The sequence below is a fragment of the Dermacentor albipictus genome, chromosome 2 (assembly GCF_038994185.2).
Source record: "Dermacentor albipictus isolate Rhodes 1998 colony chromosome 2, USDA_Dalb.pri_finalv2, whole genome shotgun sequence".
NCBI classification, from domain to species: Eukaryota; Metazoa; Arthropoda; class Arachnida; order Ixodida; family Ixodidae; genus Dermacentor; species Dermacentor albipictus.
In genome coordinates this window covers 82,158,369-82,178,383 of record NC_091822.1, presented here as the reverse complement: position 1 = coordinate 82,178,383, position 20,015 = coordinate 82,158,369, and the positions used below count along the sequence as shown (strand labels likewise).

Here is a 20,015-nt window from a genome sequence, read left to right as displayed (position 1 = left end):
GGGAGTGGGAGGACAGAATGACAATATATAATGACATTACGAAACATTATAGGTTACAGAGGTGCATATTCCCGCGACCTCACGCAAAATTGACAAAAAAGCAGTCTGTCGCATGGCGGCAGTTACAAACTAGGACGTATCCGAATCCTGCGCTCTCGCACATCATATATCCGGATGTATATCCTACGGACAAATGCAAAACATGTGATCCAGAGCCACTCTGGAGCATATATTATGGCAATGCCGAGGGCTAAATAACAATAAAGAAAACGCGGCCTCTAGCAGCAACCTTCGCACGCGCTGGGAAGCCGCGCTGCTCAGCCCCACCCTCGAAGATCAATTATGGGCCGTCCAGCGGGCCGAGGATGCCGCCAGGACCCAAGAACTCCTGGCCGTCACCTAGGCGGGGCATTTGGCCCTCCCCACCAACTCGCAGGGCACACAATAAAGTTCTTTCCTCCTCCTCCCTCACATGTGCGGGTTACTTTTGCAAATGAAAGATGACTGTGTGCTATGCGCATGCCTCGCAGATAATGAACCGAACCATTATTGCACGGGGTGGGTAGGCTCACTTTCATTTAACTCGCCCTCGTTCATTAGAAATGCGAATATAGAATGGAATGTACAAATGCCTGATAAAGGGCAGAAAAGTGTCACTGGAAAGAAAGTTCACTGCACGTATACACAAAACCTCGCAACAAGATATTTAAATATATGTATAAGCCTCCAATAAATCTACGTATCTAAGAAAAAGGCACTGTATATAATGCGTCAAACAAGGCGAATAAACATGTAGCGCAATCACAGATTCCCAGAATCTTAGATCCCACCCCCATTCCATTCACTCCATCCGATGTATCGCGTGCGATGGAAGGCGGCGCGCCTGCTCCCCGCTTTTCTCCTTTGCGCATGCAAGACTGAGCCACCATCGCCGGCTCACCCATTCCACCCCGCCCCCTACTCTTTCACTCGTACATACAGCATGCGGTGTGCATTGACGACGTTATTCCCCGGAGACTTCATACGAAACATGAGGGTGACGGCGACAGCAGGAATGCGCCTGGAGTCTTTACATAGTTGCTATCACAATAATATAGTGATAGTATCCGGCAACTGAAGCGTGCCGTGGCCGATTACTTTCCGCAAAAGAAGTAACAAACTGTCACCATGAGACAATTCGCTGCGCCGCAACAATGTATCTCTTTTTTGTTCTTTTTGTGGGGCGGGGGCACCGATATGAAAAAAAAAACGCAACAGAGAGTATGTTGGCCACAACCCAATGTCTACTTTGGGCACCTAATGTGGCTACTGAATGAATATCGAAGAAAACGTGAGACGCTTGGTCCGCCGAGAACCATACGCATAGTGCTCGGTATTTTACACCGGCGAGACAAGACTTTCTGGAGAGGTTGCACTCAAGTGAACACGGTGTAATCCGTCAAGTCTTAACAGTGATGGCAGTAAGCGACCATTGTTTCTTTTTCTCGTCTGCTAGCCAGAAGGCGTCCAAAACTCTGCCAGGTGAAAATTCACTCGGCCAGAGAAAACCACATGCGCACCGAAGTACGCCACGCGGTGTTTTCGGGGCAACACAAGAAAAACGCATGCGCTCTGGCTGGCTCTGGCAGCCCGCGGGTAGGGTAGCGAGAATAAAAAAAATTATGAGGCTTAATGTGTCCTCACGAATAAAAGTCAAAGTAGAAAAAATAAATAAGAACGTAGTTACCCTGGCTGGCTTTAGTGTCTTGACATAGATGCTTTGGCGTAGGCGAAAAAATAAGGCTAATATTTTTTTTATGCGAGATAACGGCCCAAATGAACAACCACAACGCTTCGTCTTATCGTATCTCACTGCGTGTTTTGTCAACTTGTCTGGTAGTGTGTTGATTTGGCTTGTCTCTTTGTATGTTCCGATGTAAGACTTTAGAAAAGTCACTGCACCTTTGGCGTCAGATGCTAATAGCAACAATAAGCCCACAAAATTTCGGAATTGAAAATCTAAAGCACGACTTTCGAAATAGCATTGCACCGTTTGCATCAAATGTTTATTAGAACTTTATACCCATAAAGTGTCAATTGCCGCGAAATCCAGCCCAATTTCGCAATGTTCGCACTAAAATGTATTTTCAAGCATGAAACGGACATCCTAGACAAATTCGAGCATGATTTCCAGCGCCGGGAGTTCTTCTGGCTGGGGGCGCATGGACAGCACGAACAAATTTCGGGAAGGGGGGGAGGAGGGGGCTGAAGCCCCATAAGCCCCACCCCTGCCTATACCCCTGGCTAGCACCTTTGATTGATCTATGGCAGAGAGGAAACATTGTGTCTCATATAACGCCTCCAAACAGGCCGAAAACAGCGCTTAGCAATGTTTATTTAGCCCCTAATTGACACACACGAACTACAGCAAGACTATGTACATAAGGGTGAGCAACAAGGCAAAAAATACAGATTTCTTCAATTATGAGACAGATTGTAAGGTCATAAGCAGTGAAAATCACATTAAATACTTCGGAATTACCATATCGAGTGACCTCAACGGGAAAGCACACATAAACAACATATGCTCATCAGCTGAAAAAAAAAAACTCTGGTACGTGAGGCGAAATTTAAAACTTGCTCCTCAACAATCTAAATTAGCTGCATAATTAACGCTTGTTCGTCCCACATTAGAGCGTCGTGTGGGATCCGTTTAGTACTCAGTACTAAATGGAGTACTTGTCTTTCCCCAGAACAATAGAGGAATGGAACGCGCTGCCACACGAATTACTAACAGTAGGCAGTGTAAGTAAATTTGAAACCACACTAACACATTTTTTTATCTCGGCTAGAAGTACATAGCTACTACTTTAACGATAGTAATTTTTCCAACTTATGTTCCTGGTTGTAATGGACGTGATTAATTCAGCGGCTGTGGTGCATTTGATACCACTCTAATGTAATTTGTCATTTGCTTCTTCTTCCTTTGCAGTGTACCTTTTCCTGTGTATATGCTTTACTTGGTCGGTTCTAGACTGCGGCAGCACTGCTATCTTGTTTCGTTTGTCTTGCAACCGCCCTGTAATGGCCTTCGGCCAACAGTATCGATAAGTAAAATGAATAAAACAAAATAAATAAACGTATGAATTTGCTTTCATATCACCCCTAGCATGCCCATGCCACACACTCTCCCCCCTCACTCACATCCCCTAAGAATATAATATAAACTTGATAGAAAATCTCGGACTCTCATGGCATTGTTGGAGCTGGTATTTTACATTTTCGTGTGCTTCCAGTCGCGCTAACAGCACTGTAAAAAGTTAAAAAGAAGAAGCGAACAAACAAATCAACAAAATAAGAACGCTTAGAACACTGCGGTAGCAGAGCACAACGTGCGATCGCAGTGCATAGCTCATTTAACATAAAGTAAAGGCAAGTCGGCTATTGCAGCAAAAACTGGCTAAGCTTTACTTTGTTTACTCACTGTTTATTTTTTGCTATAGTAGTCAAACCAGTTAGACCACGTGATAGCTTAGGTTGGCCAACTAGCAGTGTACGCTGCTAGAGAAGCTGACCAGCTGCCAAACATAGCCACATAGAAGAGTTTTCTTTAAGTCTTGCAAATGTATCTCATTACACAAACATGCACGTACACACCAACGCGATCTCACACACACACACACACGTACACACGTGCGCGTGCACACACTAAATATATTATGAACGAGGGAGAGTTGTGTATTGTCGACAGAGGTTATCCATAAGACGGTCACAGTCACAGTCTGAAATACTGCAAAATATTCATTGTTTTATTTCCGCATAGTGTCATTTACCCATATTTGACGTTGGCGGTGGAACACAAGTCCCGCTTCCAGTGTTCCAGTGACCGAATTTTGGCGTGACAACACATAGGCACTGCCGAGGGCGACAGGTATGGCTTCCACTCGGAAAACGAAAGCACTGGGGACGGAGAGAGAAAGTATTATAAATTCGTATAGCTGCGGACAAATAATATGCCTTAGTGTTAAGTTGTTTCTACTTTCGTTTCCCAGAGAAATATTAACTGAAGTTCATGCTTTGTAGTTGTTTATTACCTGCAGCAGCATGGGAAGTTTGATTACTGCCAAAACTGCTGTCGCAAAATCGTAAGACCGCTAAACAAGACAGCAATATCAATGAGAAAAGGAAAATATCAAAATCCTATACAATCTTTTATAGTGAAGGAAAGACCCATGCGAAGAATTCGACATCAAGTACAAATCTATGAACGCGTAAAGCAGACTCAGCGCATGACCACCGTCAACCTTGAGTCTCTGTCATGCTTGAGTACCTCAATTAATAGCAAATCGCGTGAAGTCACTAAAGCAGAAAATTTATCTTGAAATCAAATGAGATGATCAAATAGAACATCACACCAACACACACATAATCGAAATTGTACAGGAAAGCCAGCGTCATATAATGTGCAGTAAAATTTTTGCAGCAGAAATATGATTGTTCACAGGGCTCTGTTCAGGTCAATTTGCACAAGAAAATCACGCAACGCTTTTACAGCTGTTCTTTATTTTATTCGATACCAGGGCAACCACTGCAAGTGCCTGTGCCGCAACTGTTCTTGCGCAGAAATTTGGATCCCGTGACCTCAATTTGGCGGGGCAAGTGCGCACGCGGTCATATTATGCCACGATTTTAGAGGTTTGGTTTATTTCGATTGTTTACAAATGTTGCCTCTTGCCGTTAAATAATACTAACTGCTGTTTCAGAACAGAAATCACGGCAGAGCTCATGTCATGGTGACTGTCGATGGTAATGTGACTAGCATTCCAGCAATGCAGCGATACGCCTTATTTTTCAAACCAAGTTTATTTACCATCTGCAGTTGTCATTCTGGGGTCTTTTGTCACTTCGGCTATATGTGAGAAAATCCGGTATCATCGCTTCTTTCCATGGCACTCGCTTTCCAAGGTCGCCAATGAGCATGGCGGCATGACTACGACTGCATGATGCGGCCGCACTGACGACTATGGACTATACTAATGAATAATAATAATAATAATAATAATAATAATAATAATAATAATAATAATAAAGGGGTACGACAATAATGGCATGACCGTATTGAGATGACCATTCTTAAATAATGACGACAGTGTCACGTTGTCGTGACGTCAAAGAACACTGTAGCAATACTGTGAAAGGCAAAACTAGCTTTTATTGGGTGAACCTGCGCCCACAAAACAGGCTACACTTAAAACACAAAGAGAGCGGCGAACGCAGTCGGCGATCGTCGAAAATCTGATCAGCGGGTCAAGCGCGTCGGCTTTCATACAGCAGTCGTCGAATGTTCCAGACTAATCGTTCGGGCCCGCGTGCTCCCACAAAGTTCTACACCATTCGCGTCACGCGATGAAATCAGATAACACAAGGTTCGGCGGCAACAGACAGCGGATAGAAGCATCGACAACTTTCCAGAAACTTCGGATACATGCAGGCGCGTCCCACGCTGCGCGATTACATTTGTTAGGCGGCAAAACGTGGTTGCCCAATAAAGATAAGTACACGTGTCAATACCCCCTTCTTAAAAAGCATCGTCCCGATGCTACAAATATAAGAGAGCGAAACACAAAAAGGACACTTAATAAACGTAAGTAACAAAACAACGAAAATAAACAAAGTCCAAAGGTCAGTTACGCGAAGCCCCAAAGTTCATTAACGCTGGTAGTACGGCTTGAGTCGCACAACGTGGACTATTTCAGGTCGTGAGCGGCGCCGCTGTGATAGCGAAATGCCGTCTGGCACGACCTCATAGTCCAGCGCGCCAATACGTCGGATGATCTTGTACGGTCCGAAATAGCGACGAAAAAGCTTCTCGCTCAGTCCTCGTCGGCGTATAGGGGTCCATATCCAAACACGGTCGCCGGGATGGTACTTGACGAAGCGTCGTCGGAGGTTGTGTCGGCTGTCGGTCCTCTGCTGGTTCTTGATCCGCAGGCGGGCGAGCTGTCGGGCTTCGGTGCGCTGGAGATAGGTAGCGACGTCAAGATTCTCCTCGTTCGAGACATGCGGCAGCATGGCGTCGAGCATCGTCGTCGGGTTCCTGCCGTACACTAGCTTGAATGGAGTGATCTGTGTTTCTTGCACCGCCGTGTTGTAAGCGAATGTTACGTACGGCAGGACCGCATCCCAAGTCTTGTGTTCGACGTCGAAGTACATTGCTAGCATGTCGGCGAGCGTTTTATTCAGGCGCTCCGTACGAACATTCGTCTGCGGATGGTAGGCAGTTGTGCTCCTGTGACTTGTCTGGCTGTATTGCAGAATGGCTTGCATGAGCTCTGCTGTAAAAGCCGTTCCTCTGTCGGTGATGAGGACTTCTGGAGCACCATGTCGCAGCAGGATGTTCTCGACGAAAAATTTCGCCACTTCGGCTGCGCTACCTTTCGGCAGTGCTTTAGTTTCTGCGAAGCGGGTCAGGTAGCCGTCGCTACGACGATCCACTTATATCCGGTTGTTGACGTCGGAAAGGGTCCCAGCAAGTCCATCCCGATCTGCTGGAATGGTCGGCAAGGAGGCTTGATTGGCTGTAGTAATCCGATTGGCCTTGTCGTCGGTGTCTTGCGTCGCTGACAGTCTCGGCATGTTCTGACATAACGGGCGACGTCGGCGGTTAGGCGTGGCCAATAATACTTTTCTTGTATCCTCGATAGTGTCCGGGAAAATCCTAAGTGCCCAGCGGTGGGATCGTCATGTAGGGCGCGCAGTACTTCTGGACGCAGCTCCGACGGAACAACAAGAAGGTAGTTGACGCGAACTGGTGAGAAGTTCTTCACGAGTAGATTGTTTTGAAGTGTGAAGGAAGATAATCTGTGCTTAAATGTCCTGGGGACAACGTCGGTGTGCCCTTCCAAATATTCGACGAGGCCTTTTAGCTCCGAGCCTGCCCGTTGCTGTTCAGCGAAGTCTTCCGCGCTTATCATTCCAAGGAATGCGTGGTCATTCTCGTCATCTTGCGGTGGTGGGTCAATGGGGGCGCGTGATAGGCAGTCGGCATCGGAGTGTTTTCGTCCGGACTTGTAGGTTACAGTGATGTCGTATTCTTGTAGTCTGAGGCTCCACCGCGCCATTCGTCCTGAAGGATCCTTTATATTCGCTAGCCAACACAGCGCGTGATGGTCGCTGACGACTTCGAACGGCCTGCCATAAAGATAAGGGCGAAATTTAGCTGTAGCCCAAACGACGGTGAGGCATTCCTTTTCGGTCGTAAAATAATTGCCTTCCGCTTTTGACAGTGACCGGCTAGCGACAGGCTACTGGCGTCAGTATGGATTTTGTATCGGCGTACTCGTCGAAGTGCGCAAGTACCGGCGGCGACTGCATGCGTCGTTTGAGTTCTTCAAATGCGTCAGACTGCGGCGTTTCCCACTTGAACTCAACATCACATTTAGTTAGACGTGTCAACGGCTCAGCGATGCGTGAAAAGTCCTTGACAAAGCGCCTGTAGTAGGCACACATGCCAAGGAATCTACGCACTGCCATCTTGTCGGCTACCATTGCTGATGTCCGTCCTGTCCGCGAAAACAACGTCGGAAATGTCTCTGCACTTCCCATAGGTTGCAAGTGCAGCAATCAGGGCGTCGTCACTGACACAGGGTGGACGACGATAGACCGTCACATAAACCACTGGAGTGCCCATGCGTTCCAGCTGTACGACCTCGTTGGCGAGCAGCAGGGAGCCTTTTGCCGCCATCTTGGCTGCCTGAGCCGCGGAGCGGACAGCTGCCAAGGACTTGTTGCCACCATGACGTTGCAGATACTGCAACTCTGGCCCCCAACCCTTTGTACAAGACCGCATTACATACACTAGTTAGCGCCCGAACAAGTTACAAAAAATATTGCTTTCGGATTATTCCTAATAATTCTTCGCAATATCACTCAAAGTGTAACTTCTATTACGCTGAAGTTTTATTTGTCGTTTCCATGAGTGACGTTCAAACGGCAGATAACAAAACCACATACTTCCCTGTTATCTTTTGTTGCTCAGACAAGGTTGCCTGTGTTTTTTTTAACGCCACCCGCCCATAAGTTTCGCGGCGCGGGTTTTGCGTCGCCTCGAGAGATGGCGCTTTCTTCAGGCGCTTTTCTTCTAGCTGGGCAGCGCGCATCTGGACCATTGCACAGTACAGCATGGTGCAGTGTGGTGCGGTGTGGTGTGGTGTGCTGTGTCCAATATGCACTACATCCATTTTAAGATTGTGGCTAGTGTCAGCTCCAACCAATCTGCTTTGCCGGTTGCCATTTCATGCTTAAATCTACTATCGATTACGAGAGAGATAGCAATTTCTATCCTTACGATCAACTGACAAATACTTTTAAAAGTTTAGACGTTATGTAGGTTGGAAAACCAGTTCTTACCGGTCCCGAACATATCCTATGCAAAAGGCATATCGGATTTGTAGGTCTTTTCCGTTGGCGTGGAGGACTGGAATGACGATCAGGACTTACGTTGCGGCTGAAACGCAAGCACATGAAAGGTAAGCCTTTTAAACCAACAATGTCACGTGATCATGACGGTGAAGAGTGAAACACAGCCAAAGGCGTGACTTCAAACGCTAACTCTTTATTGGGCGAAGTTGTGCACAAAAAGGCATATAAGGCCCAAACAATGAAACGTTCCTTTCCTTCGAGCGCTTCCTAACCTTACGTGAGGCCTCCTTACAGCGAAGGACCGATGGAGGAAGCAAGCATACTCTGAAAGCTCCCTTCACCCGTCCTCACGTAAGGAGCGGTTGCCGCCATGCCTGGGTTCGAGATTATCTCTTAAAAGCTTTAGGGGAACACCAGAACACCACTATTCAATAAAAAAGGTTGTATCGTCACACAATCGTTAAGTTGATGAGCTAATATAGAGAAGCGTGGACGCTTTTTTCTAGTTTTGTTTATTAAACCTAAATAAGTAGCGTATTACGGTGCAAAACTTGATGTGATCCAGCAACGCTGGTACGCCGGCGTCGTGCAACGCCTAGCAACGCTTCCATGCCGCACGCGTGACTGAAACGAACGTGCCTGGCAAAACGTACCGTGCTCGCGCTTCTCCGAAGGTGGGCGACAGCACGCACGCGCAAGCAAACGTCACGTGGTTAAGCAGTGAGGCGAAGCGCTCGTTCAGGGCCAGGAGCAGCGTAAGGACGCATGAACGTAGTTTGGTCCAAACAATAAAACGTTCCTTTTAGGTGTGTGCGAATATTGAAATTTTCGATTACGAATCGAATACGAATAGTGCGAAGAACTCTCTTCGAATATCGAATCGAATATCGAATACATGTGTAGTATTAAAAAATTGCAAGAGAGGTAACAATAGCTTTATTACCCTTTTAAAAATAACATTGCATTTTACAAGGTTGCTTCAAATTAAAGAGGTATTCAATTATAGATAATGGACTCAGGTAATGCCCTCAGTCAGGTAAAACGCTTGTTACAGATTCCAAAATAATTGGAATTATAAAGCTTGGTGAAAAAGAAACCGAAACTGATCATGTCTCAAATGCCTGAAGCAGATAGACTGAAACAGAGCATACAGATAATGAGCGGATCATGCGAAGTTCTCAGTTAATAAACATGTTCTTAGGAGAATGCGGAGCAAGCATACAATTGGTTAATTGCTCAATTATTCGCAGTCTATCCGAATATTCGCCGTTTCCACCGTTATTCGGCCGTCCTCGGATATTCCTGAATTTCCGAACATGCATTTCTCGAATCGAATACGCTTCGAATATGGAAAATATTCGATTCGTATTCGAAATTCCGAATATTCGCGCACCCCTAGTTCCTTTCCTTCGAGCGCTTCCTAACCTTACGTGAGGCCTCCTTACAGCGAAGGACCGATGGAGGAAGCAAGCGTACTCTGAGAGCTCCCTTCACCCGTCCTCACCTAAGGAGCAGTTGCCGCGTGCCTGGGTTCGAGATTATCTCTTCAAATCTTTCCGCGAACACCATTATTCTATTAAAAAATGTTGTATCGTCGCACAATCTTTAAATTGAATAGCTAATATAGAGAAGCGTGGACGCTTTCTTCTAGTTTCGTTTACTAAAGTTAAAAAAAGTTGCGCATTACAGTGCAAAACTTGATGTGCTCCAGCAACGCTGGCACGCCGGCGTCTTGCAACGCCTAGCAACGCCTAGCAATGCTTGCATGCCGCACGCGTGACTGAAACGAACATGCCTGGCAAGACGTACCGTACTCGCGCTTCTCCGCAGGTGGGCGACAGTGCGCATGCGCAAGCGAATGCCACGTGGTTAAGCAGTGAGGTGAAGCGCTCGTTCAGGGCCAGGAGCGGCGGAAGGACGCATGAAGGTAGCTTTGGAGCTACCTTATGCTGAGGAAGCACCAAGGAAGCCTTCACCGAGGGCCCCTCAGTAAGGAAGCTTTCAGAGTGACATAAGGTAGCCTCACCCCAATGAAGGCTTCCTTAGTGAGGTAAGGAAGGTTTCATTGTTTGGCTTCTTATGCTGAGGAAGTACCAAGGAAGCACCAAGGAAGCCTTCACCGAGGGCGCCTCAGTAAGGAACCTTTCAGAGTGACATAAGGTAGCCTCACTGCAATGAAGGCTTCCTTACTGAGGTAAGGAAGATTTCATTGTCTGGCCCTAAATCTCAAGCACAACTATAGCAGCGAGAACCAGTTGTCGATTGTCGAAATCTGATTGACGGGTCTGACGCGTTGGCTATTTACACATCGGTCATTGTACAACCCAGCGTTGTGGCTAGTACTCGCGTCAGTTCTATAGAATGTAAGTACACCACTGCCAAGCAATCTGGTTACAAACAAGGTTATTTCGCTGTAGAATTGACAACATTCTGGAAAGCTCAGATACATGAAGGCGTGTCTTACGTCGAGCAATAATTTTAATAATTGTTAGCAGGTTAAACGTAGTTGTTGATCCCTTGAAAAAGGGATCAACAATGCACGCCTGTCAATGCCCCTCGTTAAAAAGCAACGTCCCGATGCTGCGAATAGAACACGAAAGCGAAAAAAAAATACGCGTACAAATAACAAAATAAAAAAGCAAGCAAGAAATTAAGTCCCAGAACTCTCGAGCGTGCGTAGAACGGCTGAAGGCGCACTACGTGAGCGACTTGGAGTCGTGTGTGGTGCCTCTGTGATCGTGTAAAGCCGTTGAGCCCGACCTCATAGTGTAGTGCATGATAACACTGAAGGATCTTGACTGATCAACAAAAGCTTTGTAGAAGTCTTCCACTCAACTTACGTCGACGTGGTGCGCAAATTCAAGCACAGTCGCTGGGCTCATATTCCACGTAGCGTCATCGAAGATTGTAGCGTTCGCCGTCAATCCTTTGTTGGTTCTTGGTACGTAGGCGGGCGACCTGTCGGACTTCTTAGGCACTGTGGACGTGGGCACTGACATGGAGATACCAGGGAGTTATAGCTGAGCGGGTTTATGGGCCAGAGGGTGAGCGGAAACTGCAGCGGAGCGGAGCGCTTTGCTGCGCCACCAGTCGAACAAGGTTGGAGTTACTGTGAAAAGATTAGTGCGGTCGCTTAAGGTTCTCGATCGCGGCCATTCGCTTCAAATCGTCAGGTGAGCCAGCGCCGCCTTTGAAGATGACGGCGATGACATACCGCTGTTCGTGCAGCAAGTCGACATGTTTGTTTTGCAAAGAATTTGGAGGAGGCTATGCTTCACCTTTAAGAGTGGAACACGATTGCATTAAAAGATCTCTGACTGCTGCTCCCGCTTCCCGGCAACTGCAGCGTATGTAACCATAATGTTTACCGGAAAACGCTCGTGGCGAACGCTATGCACGAAGGCGGGCTTTGTGGTAGAAACGCCGCCTCTTTCATGGGGCGCAATGCGGCGGAGGCGAACGCCATCTGGAAATGTTTCAAGAAAGCGGGCGCGCTGCTACGTGGACTGCAAGACATTCACGCGCCGGCGCACGCAAATGGCGAACGCCGTCGGCGGTCTCTGAATTGTACAAATGCTGGAAACGGGGTTTGTTGGAGTTTTCGCGTAACAGAACTATGTTTTCTTGTATATTCAAACTACAATCCGAGAGCCATCTTGTCTGTAGGTTGTGTGTAAGTCGTACTTTAGGATTTTTGTACGTTTTTTAGCTTGAGAAATACAATTAGTTCAGTAAGTTCCTTGTTCCACATGGATGGCTTGGGTATGGGTGGCTGTAAAACCTTCTTGCCGAAACTACGTCCGACACTGACACCGGATTTCCTGTGACAAGAGCTTCTCAACGCTATCGCGTTAAAATGCTGGTGCGCTTCGCGCGTTCCGCTGGGGAGATGATACCAGCGAGCAAGCGGGCCCGCTCCGCAAGAACGCTGGCCGTCCCAACGTACCCGCCCATGCGCAGTGGCGTCTCCGCTCGCCCGCTGACCCGTAAACCGGTTGAGCTATAACTCTCCATTATAAACGAGAAGAAAGGCGGTTAACCGAGGGGTCCGATTTTTATTAGTCATATCATAAGAAGCCAACAAACACTAACACCAAGGACAACATAGGGGAAATCATTCGTGCTTAATAAATGAAATAAAGAAATGATAAATTATAGGAAATTAAAGTGGATGAAAAAAACAACTTGCCGCAGATGCCAACCGAACCCACAACCTTCGCAACCCTTTCTTCTCGTTTATTACATAACGAGGGTCTCGAATCCGGCAACATTGATACCTTCAGGTAGCATGTGTGGGTTTATTGACCAGTTGCCTTCACCCAAAAAGATCACGTTCTCGTGACGCCTGTGGCAAAAAGGACGTTCCACGTACGCCGCTAAGGTCTGTGAGTGGTGGCGCCGGCTAACACTCCCAGGGTTCTACTAGGACACATAAATACCCAAGAAAGTGGATGGGGAAACGGCGCCGCGGTAGTTCAATTGTAGAGCGTCGCACGCGAAATGCGAAGGTTGTGGGTCCGGTTCCCGCGTCCGGCAAGTTGTTTGTTCATGCACTTTAATTTCCATTAATTTATCGTTTCTCTATTTCATTTATTAACCACAAGTAATTTCCCCTATGTTGTCCTTGGTGTCAGTGTTTGTTGGCTTCTTATGATATTGACACGTGTACCTATCTTTATCGGGCAACCACGTTTCGCCGCTTAACAACTGTAATCGCACAGCGAGGGACGCACCTGCATGTATCCGACGTTTCTGGAAAGTTATCGACGCTTCTATCCGCGTGTTGTTGTCGCCGAACCTTGTGTTATCAGATTTCATCGCGTGACACGAATGGTGTAGAACTTTGTGGAAGACAAGCGGGTCCCATCAGTTAATCTGGAACATTCGACGACTGATCTATAAAAGCCGACGCGCTTGACCCACTGATAAGATTTTCGACGATCGCCGACCGTGTTCGCCGCTATCGTTGTGCTATAAGTGTAGCCTGTTTTGTGGGCACAGGTTCGCCCAATAAAAGTTAGTTTTGTCTATCACAGTATGGGCAACCAGCGCTGAAGCTTCGCGTGCCGACAGCAGCGCCGTAACACACAGGCTAGCGAGCGGTAGACACAGTTTCCAGTAGCACACGCAGTGATTTCGTGTCAGCAAATTCACCGATTGTCTTGAGTCACACTTGTCACGGCTCCTCAAACGGCAGGGAACCGACGTGCTAGGACGTAGCAGCGCATGCGCTCTACGCAGCGCGCATGGCCATGGACAGAACTTGGCTGGCCGCATCGGGCTAGACAAACATTGATACAGGCGCACGTTTCTTATCGCTAAATATGTCGTGCCATCTTCGTAGCCTCCCTATCGGACGGTTTCAGCATATTTTAGTAACGCATGAAAAATGTCGTAGCGCCTCCTGGCCAGCGCTGGTTCCCCATTGCTACTGTGTTCTTAACGTCACCACCACGTGACATCTGGTGGAGGTGCTTTGCGTTCATGCACCGGACGCCCCCACAAAGCCGTGACCCAAGCCCTCACTCGGAAGACACCAACGTCGACAAGAACCAGCGAGGTAGCCGCAGGCTGCAAGGACTGCCCCCGGAACACGGACTTTTGCCCGAGACGACTAGAAGGATGGTCACCAAGTCCACCCCAATGGCAGCACCAGCGTCACCCGTCGTGCTGCAGCAGCCCAGGCTGCCTCCGACGTTCCGCGGTTCAACTTTCGAGGACCCGGAAAGCTGGCTTCAGACGTACGAAAGAGTCGCTACCTTTAACAACTGGAACAGCGACGACAAACTGCGATATGTGTTCTTCGCTTTGGAAGACGCGGCCAGGACGTGGTTCGAAAACCGAGAAGCCACCTTAACAACCTGGGAACTTTTCCGAAGCGGCTTCCTGAAGACATTCGCAAGCGTCGTACGCCGAGAACGAGCCCAAGCGCTACTAGAAACCCGGGTGCAGCTACCTAATGAGACGACCGCGATCTACACGGAAGAAATGAGCCGTCTCTTCCGCCACGCCGACCCTGAAATGCCCGAGGAGAAGAAAGTCCGCCTGCTGATGCGTGGTGTGAAGGAGGAACTTTTTGCCGGAATGGTACGAAGCCCACCGAAGACCGTCGACGAGTTTCTTCACGAGGCCACCAGCATCGAGAAGACACTCGAGATGCGAAACCGGCAATTCGACCGCCGCACGACCTCGACAAACTACGTCGGAGTTCAGTCACTGGCCGCCGACGACCTACGCGAGACTATCCGAGCTGTCGTGCGGGAGGAGCTACAAAAGCTGTTCCCATCATCACAGCCTCAAGTGGCTTCGATTGCCGACGCCGTGCGTGAGGAACTCCAACAACAACTTGGAGTAGCCCCTGAATCGCCGCAGCGTGAGCCGCAAGCGATGACCTACGCCGCCGTCGCACGCCGTCAAGGACCCCCTCTGCGACCACGCCAGGGCCCTGTAACGCCACAGTTTCGTCGTCCGCCGCCGCCGCCGCCAGCACGACCACCCGTCGCCCAGCGCACCTACGCGAGGAAGACAGACGTTTGGCGCGCTCCTGACCACCGCCCGCTCTGCTACCACTGCGGGGAAGCCGGCCATGTGTACCGCCGATGCCCATACCGGGAGATGGGACTGCGAGGTTTCGCCGTTAACGCGCCGCGGCCACAGATTGGCGAACGACCTCGCGATATCGCCGACTACCTCGCCGCCACTCAGTGGAGCCCTCGACGAGCTTCCCGTTCGCCATCACCAGGCCGCTACCTGTCGCCGCAGCGCCGACCATACACTGGCCCAGCCCGGGGCCGGTCAGCGAGCCCATATCCGGAAAACTAAAAGCAGCAACCGGTGGAGGTGCGGTTGCTGTTCGTCGAACTGACGAAGATCCTCCGCCGCCGATGAAGACGACGACGAAACGATCTCGACGACATAACAACGACACGCCGCCGTCCCGACGAAGTCAGGAAGGCAAGACTACACCAACGAACGACGACTTGACGACGCGACGTTCCAACTTCAGTTCAACACGACGCAGCCGTGATCCGACGCCAAGACCCAACTGCAACGCCAGACAAAGAACGACCGACCTCGACGTACTTCTTGACGGCCACGCAGTCACTGCCTTAGTCGACACAGGGGCCGATTACTCCGTAATGAGTGGACACATCGACGCCCAGTTGAAGAAGGTTAAGACTGCATGGGAGGGCCCCCAAATTCGGACCGCTGGAGGACACCTGATTACGCCTACAGGGATCTGCACGGCAAGAATTACCGTTCATGACCGGACTTACCCTGCCACCTTCGTTGTCTTCCAACAGTGTTCACGAGACGTCATTCTCGGCATGGACTTCTTGAATCAGTATTTCGCAGTCATCGACCTGAAGTCGAAATCGATAACTCTGTCACAAGATCAAGCGATACCACCGGAGACCTATCGTAGTCAATACGCCTTGAGTGTGCTCGAAGATCAAGTGAGCATCCCGCCGCGTTCCAGCATTATTATTTCCGTCGGCACTGAAACACCCGCTGACGTGGAAGGCGTCATCGAGGGTGACCAACATCTACTGCTCGACCGTGAAATTTGCGTCGCAAGAGGGATCGCTCGACTCCACGCAGGGCAAGCGGAAGTTATGCTAACCAACTTCAGCCAAGAGTTCAAGCACATCAACAAAGGCACGACAATCGCATACATCGAGGAAATTGTGGAAACCAGCAATGCCTTTGTCCTCTAGGATTCAGCCGTATCTACCCCGATGAGCATTATCCCCGAACCAGACTTCAACGTGAATCCAAGTCTTCCTATGAGTAAGCAGCAACAGATCAGAAGTCTTCTCCGACGATACAAAGACTGCTTTTCGACGTCATCGAGGATTCGACAAACACCAGTTGCAAAGCATCGCATAATAACCGAAGAGAGCGCTCGACCACTCCGCCAGAGCCCTTACCGAGTTTCGACGCGAGAACGTGAAGCTATTAGGCAACAAGTCGACGAAATGCTGCGCGACGACATCATCCAGCCGTCGAAAAGCCCGTGGGCGTCTCCTGTAGTCCTGGTAAAGAAAAAGGACGGAACCCTACGCTTCTGCGTCGATTATCGTCGACTGAACAAGATCACGAAGAAGGATGTGTACCCTCTTCCACGGATAGACGACGCATTGGACCGGCTCTGCAACGCTAAATACTTCTCGTCGATGGACCTCAAGTCTGGCTACTGGCAAATAGAAGTCGACGAGAGAGATCGCGAAAAGACTGCCTTCATCACGCCAGACGGCCTGTACGAGTTCAAGGTCATGCCATTCGGACTGTGCTCGGCGCATGCAACGTTTCAGCGCGTCATGGACACGGTGTTAGCCGGACTGAAGTGGCAGACGTGCCTTGTTTACCTGGATGACGTCGTTGTCTTCGCCGGGAATTTCGACGATCACCTTAGGCGGCTTGCGACCGTGTTAGAAGCCATCAAGTCATCAGGGCTCACTCTGAAGCCGGAAAAGTGCCGTTTCGCTTACGATGAGCTTTTGTTCCTAGGCCACGTGATCAGCAAATCAGGAGTACGCCCCGACCCACAGAAGACAGCTGCCATCGCAAAGTTCCCGCAGCCAACCGACAAGAAGGCAGTGCGCAGATTCCTTGGCATGTGTACCTACTATAGGCGCTTTGTCAAGGACTTTTCACGCATCGCGGAGCCGCTAACACATCTAACCAAATGTGATGTCGCGTTCAAGTGGGAAACGCCTCAGGCCAAGGCATTTCAAGAACTCAAACGACGCATGCAGTCGCCGCCGGTACTTGCGCACTTCGACGAGGACGCCGATACCGAAATCCACACTGACGCCAGTAGCCTAGGCCTCGGTGCCGTCCTAGTCCAGAGGAAAGAAGGACTTGAAAGGGTGATATCGTATGCTAGCCGGTTGCTGTCAAAAGCGGAAAGCAACTATTCTACGACTGAAAAGGAATGCCTCGCCATCATTTGGGCTACAGCTAAATTCCGCCCTTGCCTCTATGGCAGGCCATTCAAAGTCGTCAGTGACCATCACGCATTGTGTTGGCTAGCTAACTTAAAGGACCCTTCAGGACGGCTGGCGCGGTGGAGCCTCAGACTACAAGAATACGACGTCACGGTAATATACAAGTCCGGAAGAAAACACTCCGACGCCGACTGCTTATCGCGCGCCCCCATCGATCCCCCGCCGCAAGACGACGAGGACGACGACGCCTTCCTTGGGATAATAAGCGCGGAAGACTTCACTAAACAGCAACGAGCCGACCCGGAGCTAAAAGGTCTCGTCGAGTATTTGGAAGGGAACACCGACGTTGTCCCTAGGGCATTTAAGCGCGCGTTGTCTTCATTCACGCTACAAAACAACCTGCTCGTGAAGAAGAACTTCTCGCCAGTCCGCACCAGCTACCTTCTTGTTGTACCGTCAGCGCTGCGTCCAGATATACTGCACGCCCTACACGACGATCCAACCGCTGGGCACCTCGGATTCTCCCGGACGCTGTCGAGAATACAGGAAAGGTATTACTGGCCACGTCTGACCGCCGACGTCGCCCGTTACGTCAAGACATGCCGAGACTGTCAACGACGTAAGACACCACCGACAAGGCCAGCAGGATTACTACAGCCGATCGAACCTCCTCGCCGACCATTCCAGCAGATTGGGATGGATTTGTTGGGGCCGTTTCCGATATCAACATCCGGGAATAAGTGGATTGTCGTGGCGACGGACTATCTCACCCGTTTTGCTGAAACTAAAGCTCTACCAAAAGGCAGCGCAGCCGAAGTGGCGAAATTTTTCGTGGAGAACATCCTGCTGCGACATGGTGCCCCAGAAGGCCTCATCACCGACAGAGGAACGGCTTTTACAGCAGAGCTCACCCAAGCCATTCTGCAGTACAGCCAGACAAGCCACAGGAGGACAACTGCCTACCATCCGCAGACGAATGGTCTCACGGAGCGCCTGAACAAGACGCTTGCCGACATGCTAGCGATGTACGTCGACGTCGAACACAAGACGTGGGACGCGGTGCTGCCGTACGTAACCTTTGCGTACAACACGGCGGTGCAAGAAACAACACAGATCACGCCGTTCAAGTTGGTTTACGGCAGGAACCCGACGACGACGCTCGACGCCATGTTGCCGCACGTCACTGACGAAGAGAATCTTGACGTCGCTACCTATCTACAGCGCGCCGAAGAAGCCCGACAGCTCGCCCCCCTGCGGATCAAGGACCAACAGAGGACCGACAGCCGATACTGCAACCTCCGAAGACGCTTCGTCGAGTACCAGCCCGGCGACCGTGTTTGGGTATGGACCCCGATACGCCGACGAGGACTCAGTGAGAAACTACTCCGACGCTATTTCGGACCCTACAAGGTCATCCGACGCATTGGCGCTCTGGACTGTGAGGTCGTGCCCGACGGCATTTCGCATTCACAGCGGCGCCGCGCACGATCTGAAGTGGTCCACGTGGTGCGCCTTAAACCCTTTTACGGACGCTGACGAACTTCGTCATTTTTGTTCTTTTCCTTGCTACGAGTGCTTTTGTTTATTACCTTCGTTTGTTTGCAGCATCGGGTCGATGCTTTTTAAGAGGGGGGTAATGACACGTGTACTTATCTTTATCGGGCAACCACGTTTCGCCGCTTAACAACTGTAATCGCACAGCGAGGGACGCACCTGCATGTATCCGACGTTTCTGGAAAGTTATCGACGCTTCTATCCGCGTGTTGTTGTCGCCGAACCTTGTGTTATCAGATTTCATCGCGTGACACGAATGGTGTAGAACTTTGTGGAAGACAAGCGGGTCCCATCAGTTAATCTGGAACATTCGACGACTGATCTATAAAAGCCGACGCGGTTGACCCACTGATAAGATTTTCGACGATCGCCGACCGTGTTCGCCGCTATCGTTGTGCTATAAGTGTAGCCTGTTTTGTGGGCACAGGTTCGCCCAATAAAAGTTAGTTTTGTCTATCACAGTATTGTTACTGTGTTCTTAACGTCACCACCACGTGACAATATGACTCTCTATTATAGTCTTTCTCGCTGACGTGCAGCAGCATAGCGTGGATTGTGGTACATGTGTTCTTTCCTTAAACCACCTGGAACTGCGTCATCTGCATTGTCTCCTGAATTCCCGTGTTTAAGCGGAGGTTACGTACGGAATGTCGGCAACCCGCGCCTTCTGTTGGATGTCGACGAGTATCTGAACATCTGAAGTATCTGAACGAGTATCAACATCTAAAGTGTATCATCTTCAGATGTTGCGTTAGAACATTTGTCTACGAGTGGTAAGTGGTTGTTTTCCGGTGATGTTAGCTGTTTTGCAGAATAGCTTGTGTAAGCTCCGCCGTAAAAGCCATTCCACTGTCGGTGATGAGGGCTTTTGAGGTACCAATTCGTAGTAGGTTAATCTCGACGAAAAATGTTACCACTTCGGCCGCACTTTCGTTCCGGCGTAGCACTTAACGTAGTCGGTAGCCATGACCATCCACTTCCCGGATGTTGACGGAGGAAAGTTCCCCAGTAAGTTCATACCGATCTGCTGGAACGGTCACAGGAGGTTCGACTGGATGTAGCGATGCCGCTTGTCTTGGTGATATCTTGTGTCACTGGAGCCTCGGTTTG

General features: G+C 49.5%; 1 long non-coding RNA gene across 1 annotated transcript; it reads right to left on the bottom strand.

The window, feature by feature from the left end:
- Window positions 1-3,800: 3,800 nt before the first annotated feature.
- LOC135895847 (uncharacterized) lies at window positions 3,801-11,419 on the bottom strand. The gene is made up of 3 exons (XR_010562496.2): window positions 11,241-11,419; window positions 8,389-8,485; window positions 3,801-3,939 (listed from the first exon to the last, which is right to left on the bottom strand). It is a non-coding gene; the product is annotated as an uncharacterized lncRNA (long non-coding RNA).
- Between the last annotated feature and the right edge of the window lie 8,596 nt (window positions 11,420-20,015).